Genomic DNA, 12,347 nt, shown 5'->3' on the forward strand with positions numbered 1-12,347 from the left:
AGTACTTTTGTACCCATTGTAACATGAATGGGCATGGGAATGAAAGGTGTTGGAAACTTCATCCGTAACTTCGTCCCAAGAAGGATAAACATGTCATGCAATCTAATGCAAGGAAAGAAATAGGTGGCAAAGAGGATACTGGCATAGTTCCTAAGGAAACCGTCAAAGCAGAATAGATGTAGAAAGATAAACCATAAGCCTAGGAGATGCAAAGATTGGGTAGACTGTTTTGTATAGTTTATTGCTTTGTAAATTGTAAATACTTGTTGTTCATTACCTATTTTGGGTATTTTGTGAAGTGAAACAAGAATAATCACTATTTTCAACAAGTATGTTTTTCATTGACATGTCATGTTATGTTGGCTTGTTTATGAGTCCAATTATTTAATGACTTTTTGGGATGAAAAGTGTTTGTCGTCCATTATGTCTACAGTTGTGTCATGTACTCATTGATACCAGTGGTCAAGATGAAGCTTGTTGTACAATAAATGACTATGTTTTTGTGGACAAAGACAAATGTGTCATTGAATTATTGTAACTAGAGTAATTTTGTGTACAAGCACAATTTGAGGACAGTAAAGCAAAGTTTGAATCAGTGCATGGCAAGCATTGAATTGCTTCTGATTTCCAAGATGGAAAGTCAAGTTTGTCTTCAATAAGGGAACTTCAAGATGAAGTTGTTTGAGCCTTGAAAGATGGTTTGGGAGAGAATGTTCAGATTCCATCCATCGATGTTTTTGTTCCTGCATGGTTATAAGAATTGTGGCTCGATTCTTGATAGGAAGGTGAGGACTTCATGCAGAGGATAGGTGGAGTACCTTGATTGGAGCTTGAAGGCACCAATTGAAAACAGAACATCAAGGATTGAGATTTGGAAAGTTTTTAGCTTTTTCCTCATTTTTTTTACTAGGAGAAGAAAAACTTTTGGAGTCCAAAATTTCCTAGTGGGGAGGTATGATTTGGAGATCAAAATTTTGCTAAAAATGAAAGTGCATAGAATCTCTTGCAACTAGTATCAAATTGGAGTGTTCATTTTTTTGAATCCAACGACACTTGAATCACCTCAATCCAAGGTCGTATGAAAAAGTTATGATGTTTTGATCGTTTGGCTCAATAGCTAAAAAGTTTACAGGTAGGTTGAATAGGCCGCTGACTAGGTTGCTAACTGGAAAGTTCGTACTGTTGATGTTAGCATGCCAACTGGCTATACAGTTGACAAATCACATATTGCCAACTAGCAGGCTCGTACAAGTCCAAGTGGTCACAATTTGATAGGTAGCAGCTTGTTTGGTGGCCCAATGGGAGGCTTCCACGTGGCCCTCCACACTTGTCAAAATTTTTGTTAAGGGCTGGATAGCCTCAGTAGGATTCAAATTGGTTACCTACCACAACAAAACTCCAAATTCTACCAACTCTCCTACATGGTGTTTCTTACACCATATTTTCTTCGCACCCATTTAAAGTTTAGTTATGGGTGCATTAGGAGGAGGGCCAGGATGGTGAGCCCTGACCCCAGTCTTGTTATCAACCATAAAACTATGGCACAGGAGCAGAATACTTCAGAGCTTGGAGGAGCCCCAACCGTTGGTCATGGAATAGGCCACAGGACCGAGAGTCGAGGAATTTGGGAGCTTAGCGGAGGGGATGGGCTATAAGCCCTAGCCTAGGTCCAATGGTTCTGCATATAACCTCTAGTGGAAAGGTAAAGGGCTTTGGTGGCCGGGGCGAGCAGTTAGCCCCAACCCCCAACCATATTGTTTATGCATAATCAATGGTGAAGAACTTGAGGGCTATCGCAACATGGGCGAGTGATTAGCCCCAATCCTTGGCCACATCAACTGCCATGTGACCAACATCCTGACGCGAAATGGTTCCTAGGCCAAAAAGGACAAATTGTTGGCCCAATCCCTGGCCTTATGGTGCCATGTGGCCCTGGTTTGACGCGTAAGGAGTTATTAGGCATTTAAAAAAGTAACAATTTTGACCTATTACGAGCGAATTTTTCATCCCCCGAGATGATAAAAGGGTGAAAACGTTGCTCTCTTTGTAGGTTGATCCAATTTGGAGGACGAATAGTAGGGAAAGTTTGGGAGAGCCATAAACTGATGCGTTTTTGGTCTTTTTGAGCCAAAGAAGAACCCAATAGGGGTTTTTCGACATTTTGAATCCAATGGAAGCCTTTTTTTATTGTTTAGAGCAATTCTAGAAGGACGTTTTGCAGATTTGATTCTATGGGTGCTAGGGACAATCAGTGGTTTGAAGCTATTTTTTGAATGCTTTTGAGGATGGAGAGGACCTTGTAGGGGTTTTCCAACCTTCATATGTTATCTGCGGCAGCTGTGACATATATGGTGCAACTCATGTTTGTCTTTTCTCATTATGCATTTTTGAGGAAAGCTCTCTTTTAGTACTTCAATATGGAGTTTTTGTACATTTATGCTCATTTTCAGATGGAGTACAGGGTCTTGGTATGAGAGCCCTTTTCTTGTTGGTTGTTTCATGACTGACTGTAGGTTGTCATGATTTTTAGAGTGAGATTTATTTGCAGGAGAAATTTTCCTTGAAGAGGAAACTATCCACTCATTTGTCAACACATTCCATGTACTCTTTTATCACTGAAATCTATGGAGCAGTCTAGCAGTGTTAGCAAGCTCGAAGATGTAGCCCAGGAGGGGTGAATTCTGTCACCAAATTCTGTTTTGTCTCTCTTCTTATTTCCTTCATGAATTTCATGATGATATGTTTCTTGTTTAAAGTTCACATGAAAACTAACTCATTATCCTTGAAGAGACCATAAAATCTTATTTTTTAATAAGACCCATTTTTACTTGCAAAGCGTCAAAGGACAATCATTTTTTTAGGAAGGAGAAGTTCTTCTCCAATTTCAGATCAGTTGGAAAGGTCTTTGTGTGTAGAATATGAAGAAAGGTGGTGCGCTAAAGCAGACACCCAAAAATATGTCCTTTGATGCCTCAAAATTCTCCCAAAAGGTTTTAGACTCTGATTTGTCAAGTTGAGTCCCATTGGTAAAAATGGTCGTGTGAGTTGATTCCTCCACTTTTTCCACTCTAAAAGCATTGAGATGGATGAAAAATTAGTTACAATAATATAATGATCCAATCCAAATCAAAATGTAACCATGGGTCCTTTTGTATGAAGAGAAGAGAAGGAAATGAGACACTAACATCAAATAATTTAGAAGGTTGAACAATATAATCATTCTTTACTTAATCATTTAAAAGAAAACATGGCAATTATTTATCCTAGCGATTGGGTGGTTAAGAATATTAGTGATAAATATGACATATATTAACATTATCTGCATGGTGAAAAGGATGCACTAAAGATAGGGATAGGGTGCAACAAGTTTGTAATAATCTCTTTATATGAATTGTTAATGCATGTTTGAATTATAACATGTATTATGTTTTTATTAATGTACAAGCTACTAGATATATGATACCATCTTTTACTTGCATTTTTCTAGGTGTATTTATTACCATCTATATGTGCTTATGGACATCATTTTTGCACTAAATATGTCAATGTTGGATGTATCATAGTTGACCATGGAGTGGAGGTCAAGTTTGACCAATCTAGTATTGATAACCACGATGATTAGAACAAAATAGTGGGGAAGATTAGTTATGTTGGAAAGATACAATAGATCATATATACTTATCATATTTCTAATATGTTATTTTTAGATGCAAGTAGTGGAATAATTTTGACTATAGTAATGTAAAGGAAAATCATAATAGTCGACTAATATGTATTAACTCTAATTGTGTATGACATGAAAACAAAAAGCCTTATGTTTTCAAAATTACTACAACAAAGTGTGTTTTAATCTAAAGTGTGCTTTAATCTAAATAGGTTAGATAGGGGTTGGAGGTTCATACTAAGATACAATTTGAGACCAAAACATGTTTTTTTTGGACAAAAATGATACCATCGTAATAATGGAATGTACTTAGGGTTATGGAAATGAACAATGATATCTACATGTTTTATTTCATCATTTACGTTGTGGATATCATTTTATTATGGTTTTATATATTTGGCAAATTATATAAATATTCTTAATTATCATAGTTTTAGTTAGCTTTTGCATTTATGTAATGATAATTATTTTTAAAAATGATCATCTAAAACCATAGTGGAGAATAAAGATATAATTTGTAATGATTTATTCAAAATATAATTAGTAATGAATAACTCAGAAAAAAACAATCTTCATGAAAATTCAACAACCACCTGCAACGATCATGGAAAAAAATGATTTTTTCCCGAGGATTTTTGCAACACTCATATTTATTCCCTTTTTTAAAATTAATATTAATGATTATTATCGTCATCTCTTTAGTTAAAGGTTTTTTAATAAAATTTTAGAACTATTTTCATTATTTAATCAAAATTTTAATCAAACAACTTGACTTTAAGAACTAATTAAATATGAATTAGAAATGTTTCAGTGCTTTAATATGGAATATGTATCACTATCTATAAGATTAATAATAACAAGTAACATCAACTTTACTTGAAGGTCTTTTATAACCTTTTTTATATAGCAATTTTAAATTATTTTTATTTTTTTATAAAAAAAATTATAATTTAATAGAAGAGTTAGACAAACAAATTAATTTAAAAAATAATAAAATTTAATTTAAAACTATTTTCATGATTTAATTTAATAAATTAATAAAAATTGATTTAAAATTATTTTCAGGATTTAATATGCAATATGTTATCGTGGTATAAAATTGAAGCAATAAATACTTTTGTTAAATTTAACTATTATAGTTATAATTTTATTAATAATATTATTAATAATAAGTATTTAGTAAAAATATTTAAAAATAAATTTTTAAAATATTATTTAAAAAATTAATCGATTCATATTATTATGATTGAATTATTTAAGAAAATTTGCATTAAGTATGTTTCATCATTATATTATATCTTTGTAGGCAATTAATAATTTATCTTGAAAAGAAGTTAAATATTATAAGGTATTTAATAATTATAATTTTTTGCAAGTACAATTTAAAATAAACAAAGTTACCAATTCAATAGAACTTTACTAAATTTCTGTTTTCTTAGAAGTCCATTAAATCATGATTTTCATGTCAATTCTAAAAAGTGTTAATGAAACATCAACCTTTTTTGGGAAGACAAATTTCTCATACTTTAAATTTTCTTATGTATTCACTTCTTTTTAGGCTCATATTTTTGACACTCTGAATTTTCTTATGTCTTAAGTATGCACATTTTTTTTTAAACGTTGTTTATTTAATCATTTTTCAAGTTACCATCTTCTTCTTCTTCTTTTCTCCCTGAGATGTTTGTCTTTAAAGTGTTTTTAAAGTTTGTGTTTTTTGTTTTTCTTTGCAATGTCCTTTTAATGAAATTTATAAAAAAATTAATAAAAGTAATATTTGAAGTTAGGATTTTCTTATATATTTATTTATTGTGAGTTAATACTTCAATATACATAAAATAATTGTAACTAAAAAAGTAATAATTTTAAACACGACAAAAAACACACATTTTACATACAAATATAATTAGAAAAAATACACATTTCAAAAAATTTTCGCTAAAAATGACATGTCGATTTTTATTTTTATTTTTTATTTATTTATTTTATGGAAGAAAGAAAAATAAAATAAATAAAAAATAAAAGTTCAAAGAAAAAAGTTGAAAAAATGACAATTTTTATAAATTTTATGGAAAAAAAATATTTGAAGTTCTCTTACCAAAAATAATGATTCACACAAAATTTTAAGTATTTAAAAAGAACATTTAAAAAAATTTAAAACAACTTTAACAGAAAAAAATCAAAATAACAAAAAAAAAAAAAATATTCAAAAACATCTAAAAAAATATTAAAATAATATAATAAACAAAAACATTAAAAATAATATAATAAAAAATAAAGAAAAATAGCAGGGAATTTTTTTTAAACATTATAAACTAATCAAAATCAAAATTTATTTAAAAAAAATGAAATAAATATAAAGAAGAAAGAAAGAATGAAAAAAAGAAATTAAACAATTATATATATATAACTAAATGTTTTATTTAGTGGGTTTACATCTTCATCATGTTCAATATATCACTCTGATCGGGCGGGGAAAATATTAAAAGTTAAAAAATATGAAACAAATTGAAAAAGAAACAAAATACAAAACAAATTAGAAGAAAAACAAAATAATAATAATAATAATAATAATAAAAACCTAAAAACCCCTCTCATAATACTTGAAATGCAAAACTACAACTTGTAAAGACTGGAAATTAAATACTCACATTGTGAACTTATTTATGTACAACTCCTACTTATGTCCAAGGCTCAATTCACGCAAGTGAAGTCAACATTCCAGTGATACCAGCTCAACATCTAAGTACTGGACCTTATGCCATTGTTCTCTAGAAAGTTAGCAATTAAAACAAGCATGTGCCATTTCAATTTTTCAGGTAAAACATTTAATACATACCCCATAATTGAAACCCGTTGTTGAACAAAGGAAGATGCCATATAGTCAGTTACTAGATCATGGAACTCATGAGAAAAAATTACAACCACCTCTCTTTATTGAACAGTTTCTAGGCAAGAATATTTCTGCAAAAGGCAGCCACAGACACTGCTTGGCTCTTCAACTTTAGGCTCTTCTAGAAGAAGTTGTTTCTGGTAATCTTCTCCCCACTTGCTGGTAAACAAATCCCTTAGAAAATCTACAACAATCTCACCCTCCTCTGAATCATATGAATCATATATTAGAGAATCTTCATCAACTTTATTACTAGCTTCCCTGAACTTCAAAGATAGAGGTAGCTATAAACATGGGCTAGTAAAATTGATCGGTAACCACTAATATATACTCAGAAGAAGAGGATGTATTTATTTGTTGGGAGTCATATTCTTCTTGTGGCTACCTTGGGCATATGCTAATAAATTATTCTCCATATGAGGGATGTAAATCATAAATTGAAGCCTCTTTGTTAACCCCATTGTCAGCTTCCTCTTTTTGCGCAGATTCCCATGACTGGGATTGTTGTGTTCTCCAGAACCAACTCCTCATCTGATTCATACAAATCATATAAAGGAGAACCATCAAAATCAACAAAATAAGATCTCTAAGGGTTTGTTGGTAGATTGATAATGTTTCCTTCTTTCTTTTATTGATTGTTGGGCAATGCTTCTTAATGCAAGTATATGTTTTCTTGGAGTTGAGCTCCACAAATATCTTCAAAAACATCATTAGCCATGGAAATATTTTCAACATCAAAATATTCACAGCAATCTTTAAACAAAGAAGTTGGTGGATATAATCTTTTTTTAAAATCATTATGTGCTATGTGAAAGCTCTTCAGGGAGGATATGCTACCATGAGGTAGTGTTTTGTATCAAACCCTAACATCCATATCAAAAGAATACATGAAAATTTTCATTTTCACATCTTCATGAACAATACCTTGTTTCTCCATGCATTCATGAAAATATTTAAGGTGTTGGTTCGAGCTTCCTTATGTGTTTCCATTAAATATAGGAAAATAGTTAGACCATTCTTGAAATGGAGGAACATGATGGGGGTAACCAATGACGAAATAAAAATGTAATGGGGCAAATTTGTTGGCCATGAATACCAGAAGAGCCATTTTGAAAACCTGTTTAGGTGAGAGATTTCGGGGTTGAATTCAGGGGGAGTTTTCTGTCAAGAAGAGTTAGAGAGGGTATGAGGCCTTTTGAAAGCTAAGATGTTCAAATGAATATTTAAACCGTTTAGTTTCCAAGGTAAGAGATCTTCAAACCACACTTCATTTTTCACCTGACAAAAGGAATGTATTAATGTCATACCTAGGGAAAAATATTTTTATTCGTTCCCTGACAATAGCACCAGAAGATGTTCTAGCTCCTAGAGACAACCCCTTGGTTGAGGAGAGGTCAGTTCCTAAGACATCTTAGTCTCTCTTGAAGATGACTCATTATTGCTCAAGATATGAATGAAAAAATGATTTTAAATTTGGTTCAATCACCTTTCATAGAGGTAGATTCAAACATACACATAGACAATCTAGATCATCCCAAGAATAAATGTCCAAGTATGGTGGCCTACACACAGCAAATGCAGTTCAATTTGTCGTTGTCATAAACATGGGAAGGGGGAAAGCAAGGAAGGAATTCAACACAGAGGGTTGGACAGACCCAAAATCCTAAGTAATAAATCCCAACAAAATTATGAAAGAATAAGGAAATGAAATGTAGAAATTATGGAGCACATTTTAAGGTTTCCAACTCAATGTTTCATGGGTAGATTCTCCTACAATATAACATACTAAATCTGTAATCTCACAAGTATGGTTTGTTACAATGTAACATAAGTAAATCCATGATTTATAAGTGAATCCAACAACTACTCATTACACAATTTCTGAGGAAGAGAAACACATAAGAAATGACATACAAAGGAAGAACAAATGCTACACATTACTATGCCTGGAATCACCAGATCATCTTCATTAATATTCAAAAATGGAGTCCATATCACAAGTTCAACATTGTTGAAATTTTTATAACAATTACCACCTCATGAACAAACAATTGAATAAAAACTTGGAACCTCTTTCTCTGCAAATATAACTTGGAATCTCTAAAAAGATAGAATTCAGACCCTTGAAGACAAAATTTTGAAACCCTTCTAATGAGTTTCATATTCCTTTATATAGGGAGGGAGAGCTCGAACAATAGTTACAAAAAATCCCTAATGCTCAAGTTTTCTAAACTACCAATTGTATGAGTGTGCGAATTTCCTAATGATTACAAAACAAATATGATTCTCTTCTTGAAAATGCAAAAAAATCACAAAATAATAAAACATGAGAAACATGAGGTCTCATGATGGACACAAAAAAATATGCCCAATACCAATTCCTTTGATTGCCTTTGATTGGGCCACAGTATCCCTCTAAGGTTACCATCCAGTTCGCTTGTCGCTTTCTCCTTTTAACAGCTTGAAACTTCCCCTCTTGGATTTGGCCATGATCAGGTGTGGCGGAATTGAAGGTGCCCTATGAGGTACCTCTTGACCCATCCACCCCTTTAATACCTCTGTGATACACCATCATATTCCAATACATCTCTTAACATTTACATGCTGCAATTTCAAAGTCAGGGCACATCGTAACTTTATTTAAAATGTCATTACAAAAATGCAAAGTTCTGATGCCTTGAGCCCTTCTGTGCTTAGCTCCTTATTATTCATATACCATAGAACCACCACCTGTGACCACTAGTATAGCGCTTGGGGGGGATGCAGTATCGATATTTTGTCCATTGTAACTCCATTTGAAACAAACATTACGAAATCATATCATCCTGATGCTCTTAGCCCCTTTTCTCTTAGTGCCCCTCTTGTTTTACCTCCATGGGACCACCGCTTGGGACCATCACTATAACACTTGAGTGCTACAATATCATAGCCTTCCTTCATCATAAATTTATTTAGAAAAGTCTTACATATTCGTAGAGTTCTGATGACTTCAGCCCCTTTTGAGTTTTCCCCCCTTACTATTTCTTCCCTATAGGACTGAGTGTAGGCTCAGTGCATGGTGTTAAATTCCTCAAGCTTCTGTCGGGAGCCTATCTGCCTTTGTATTCATGATTTTCCCTTGGTTATTTTGAATGCTTATGACCAAATTCCAACAACATTAGAGCCCCTCCATTGCATCATATTTTTTTATAAAACAATTTAAAAGGGGTTATGAAATTTATTTCCACCAAAATGTCGACCACCGAGATGATGTCATGTTGAGGTCATAATCTCCACGTGGCACCTCCTAAGTGGTGACATGTGTCACACGAATTAGCCTTACTAGACCACCTAAAAATGCTAAAATTGGTTGACACATGTCCTATACTGCCACGTCATGTTGATGTCATCTGCCTCATCAACTTCTCAGGGCCAATTACTAGCTGCCATGTGCCCTGTCTTGGGTGATCCCAAAAAACCTCTTCGTTGTGATGCATTAAAGAATTACATATTAAGCTTGCTTTTAACCATGAAATTACAAGTGCATAAAAGAAGAGGAAGAGAAGAGTAGCAATTCATGCATAGAAGACACAAGATTGATATTGGAGTTCGTCCAGGAGGGACTACATCTCCAGGCCCTGCTCGAATTAGTGGGGAGGCCCTGTTTTCATTAGATGGCAAAATAATGAAAGTACATCAAAAGTCAAAATGACGACCTTATACCTCCAAAATTGAAGAAGCCCGAAAATTGTAGATCTTTGATCGAGAAACAGACAACACTGTTGAGTTCGTTGCATCGAGAAATGCTGAAACCATATAAAATTTGTCAAAAACTGACAAAGTGAAAATCTGGCCCCTTGGAGAAATTGCTCAGATCATGGTTCCGGCTCCCTCTCTGCATTGCTCATGGTTCCACATGCATAGAAATGCGTGCCCTCTCCTCCGTTCCTCCTTGCCCGGTGCACTAAGAAAATGAAGGGATTATAATCAATTTTGTGGGTAGAATTTTCAAAGAGGACAGTTGGGCACATTGGTAAACATGGCATTTGGTTGAGGAGGGGTTAGGGAATCAAATCCCGCCCCTCCCAAATTAACACATATATATTTTTTGGTTTGATCATTAGGCGGTGGGTCCACTGTTTTGGTGGCTCGCGCCCCATTCCCACCGGAGGTTATGTTTAAAGGTGGAGGTGGAGAGGGCAGCGGGGTTGACAGCCCGCACCCCCATCATTAATAACGTGCAATTATGTGGGCTCCGGGGTGGCGGGGTCATGGCTGCCCACCCCACTATATATGTGCCTTGGTTAACATGGTTGAGGGAGGGCCGATGGGGGTCATGGCCCATCGGCCCATAATTAAAACTTTGTTTTATATGTTGGATGTTGGGGGGTGGTGAGGTTGGTGGCCTGCCACCCCAAAAATATATATTTTTTTGTTTTTAAATAAATCCATGGTCATTTTTTAAAATTCAGAAAATTGACCGAAGGAGTCAATTTAAGTAGGCCACAAATTCACCCGAAATCTGGCCTAGGTTGGTCGGAATCCAGTGGTCGGGTTTTGTCCAAATTGTTGCCTCCTTAAGCCTGCCCAGTCACCCAAGTCAACCATGAACTTTGACTCCTCCTAACTTTCGCATACGGACCTTGTTTGACAAATTGTTCACACCACCGCGATCATGATGACGAGATCTTCAACATGAATCTAGTTCGAGAAACTTTCGAGAACTTTTATTTTTGAGCCTTTGTACTGAAGTCACCTATAATTTGACCTGTACGATCCACCTAGATCATTCCTCCCCACTAAAGGGCTTGTGGACCCCAAAAGCATTTATACTTAGCACACTATTTGTGTCCTTTTCAATCCACACTTTCAATCACCTGCACACGAAACCGGTACATCTTTTGCAATCATGCACACCACACATGACTCAATAACTTGCCAAGAGTTTATAGCACACACTCACTGGCCACGGATTACATAAAAAGTAATCAATACCTCAGCTACTAATAAAGAAAGGCCAAAATATCATTGTTTCATATTGAAGTGATGGGAAACACACCATCACTTTTACATTTACTTGCAACATATGATTTACAATGGTGGCCATAACAAGCTACTACCTCTAAAAAAAGAAACTTAATAAAGCAGACCACCATGAATGGGGTGGATTCATTTGTTGAACATGTTCACCTTTCGGCTCCTCTAATGATGTTTCCAGAGGATGGAACATTAGAAACGTGGTTTGTTGGTGTCTCTATTTGTTGCAATGACTACAACGATCCTTTTTCCTCCAAACTTTCGAGGCTACCTTGGGGCGCTTTCCCCTAGTTTTCCTCTGATAAGTGTTCACGGAGTCCTCAATGTTGTTGGATTGTGAGGAAGGAATTTCATCGTCTATCATTGGCTGGTTACTAATTGTATTGGAGCTTTGTCCCATTTCCTTTCTGGTGTATTCGAGTCCTACACAACACGACAATTCCTCGACTTTGATGGGGTTTATGATACCTTGGATTTTGATGCCGAGGCCCTTTCCCTGATACCCCATCTTCTTCAATATTTTGGATCCAATCCCTGTAGTATGTTTTTTAAAAGCGGTGAATTCATCATCATGAAAATCATACGAAATCAGAGAATCGCTCTTTGCCTCCAGATAGCTATGTTGCATCTTTTCCAAGGCCTCATCCTTGGCTTGAAACTAGTGTAGTAATCTTTGTTTTTCTTCCCTTGCCTCCTATAGAAGCCTCAGCTCAACATTCTCTACTTGGATGCGATGGTTAATAACCTCAAGTTCTTGGAGTCCTACTGCGGGGAGTG

The sequence above is a fragment of the Pinus tabuliformis genome, chromosome 7 (genome assembly GCF_031772625.1).
Source record: "Pinus tabuliformis cultivar Carrire ecotype Pingquan chromosome 7, CPIR1, whole genome shotgun sequence".
Taxonomy (NCBI): Eukaryota; Viridiplantae; Streptophyta; class Pinopsida; order Pinales; family Pinaceae; genus Pinus; species Pinus tabuliformis.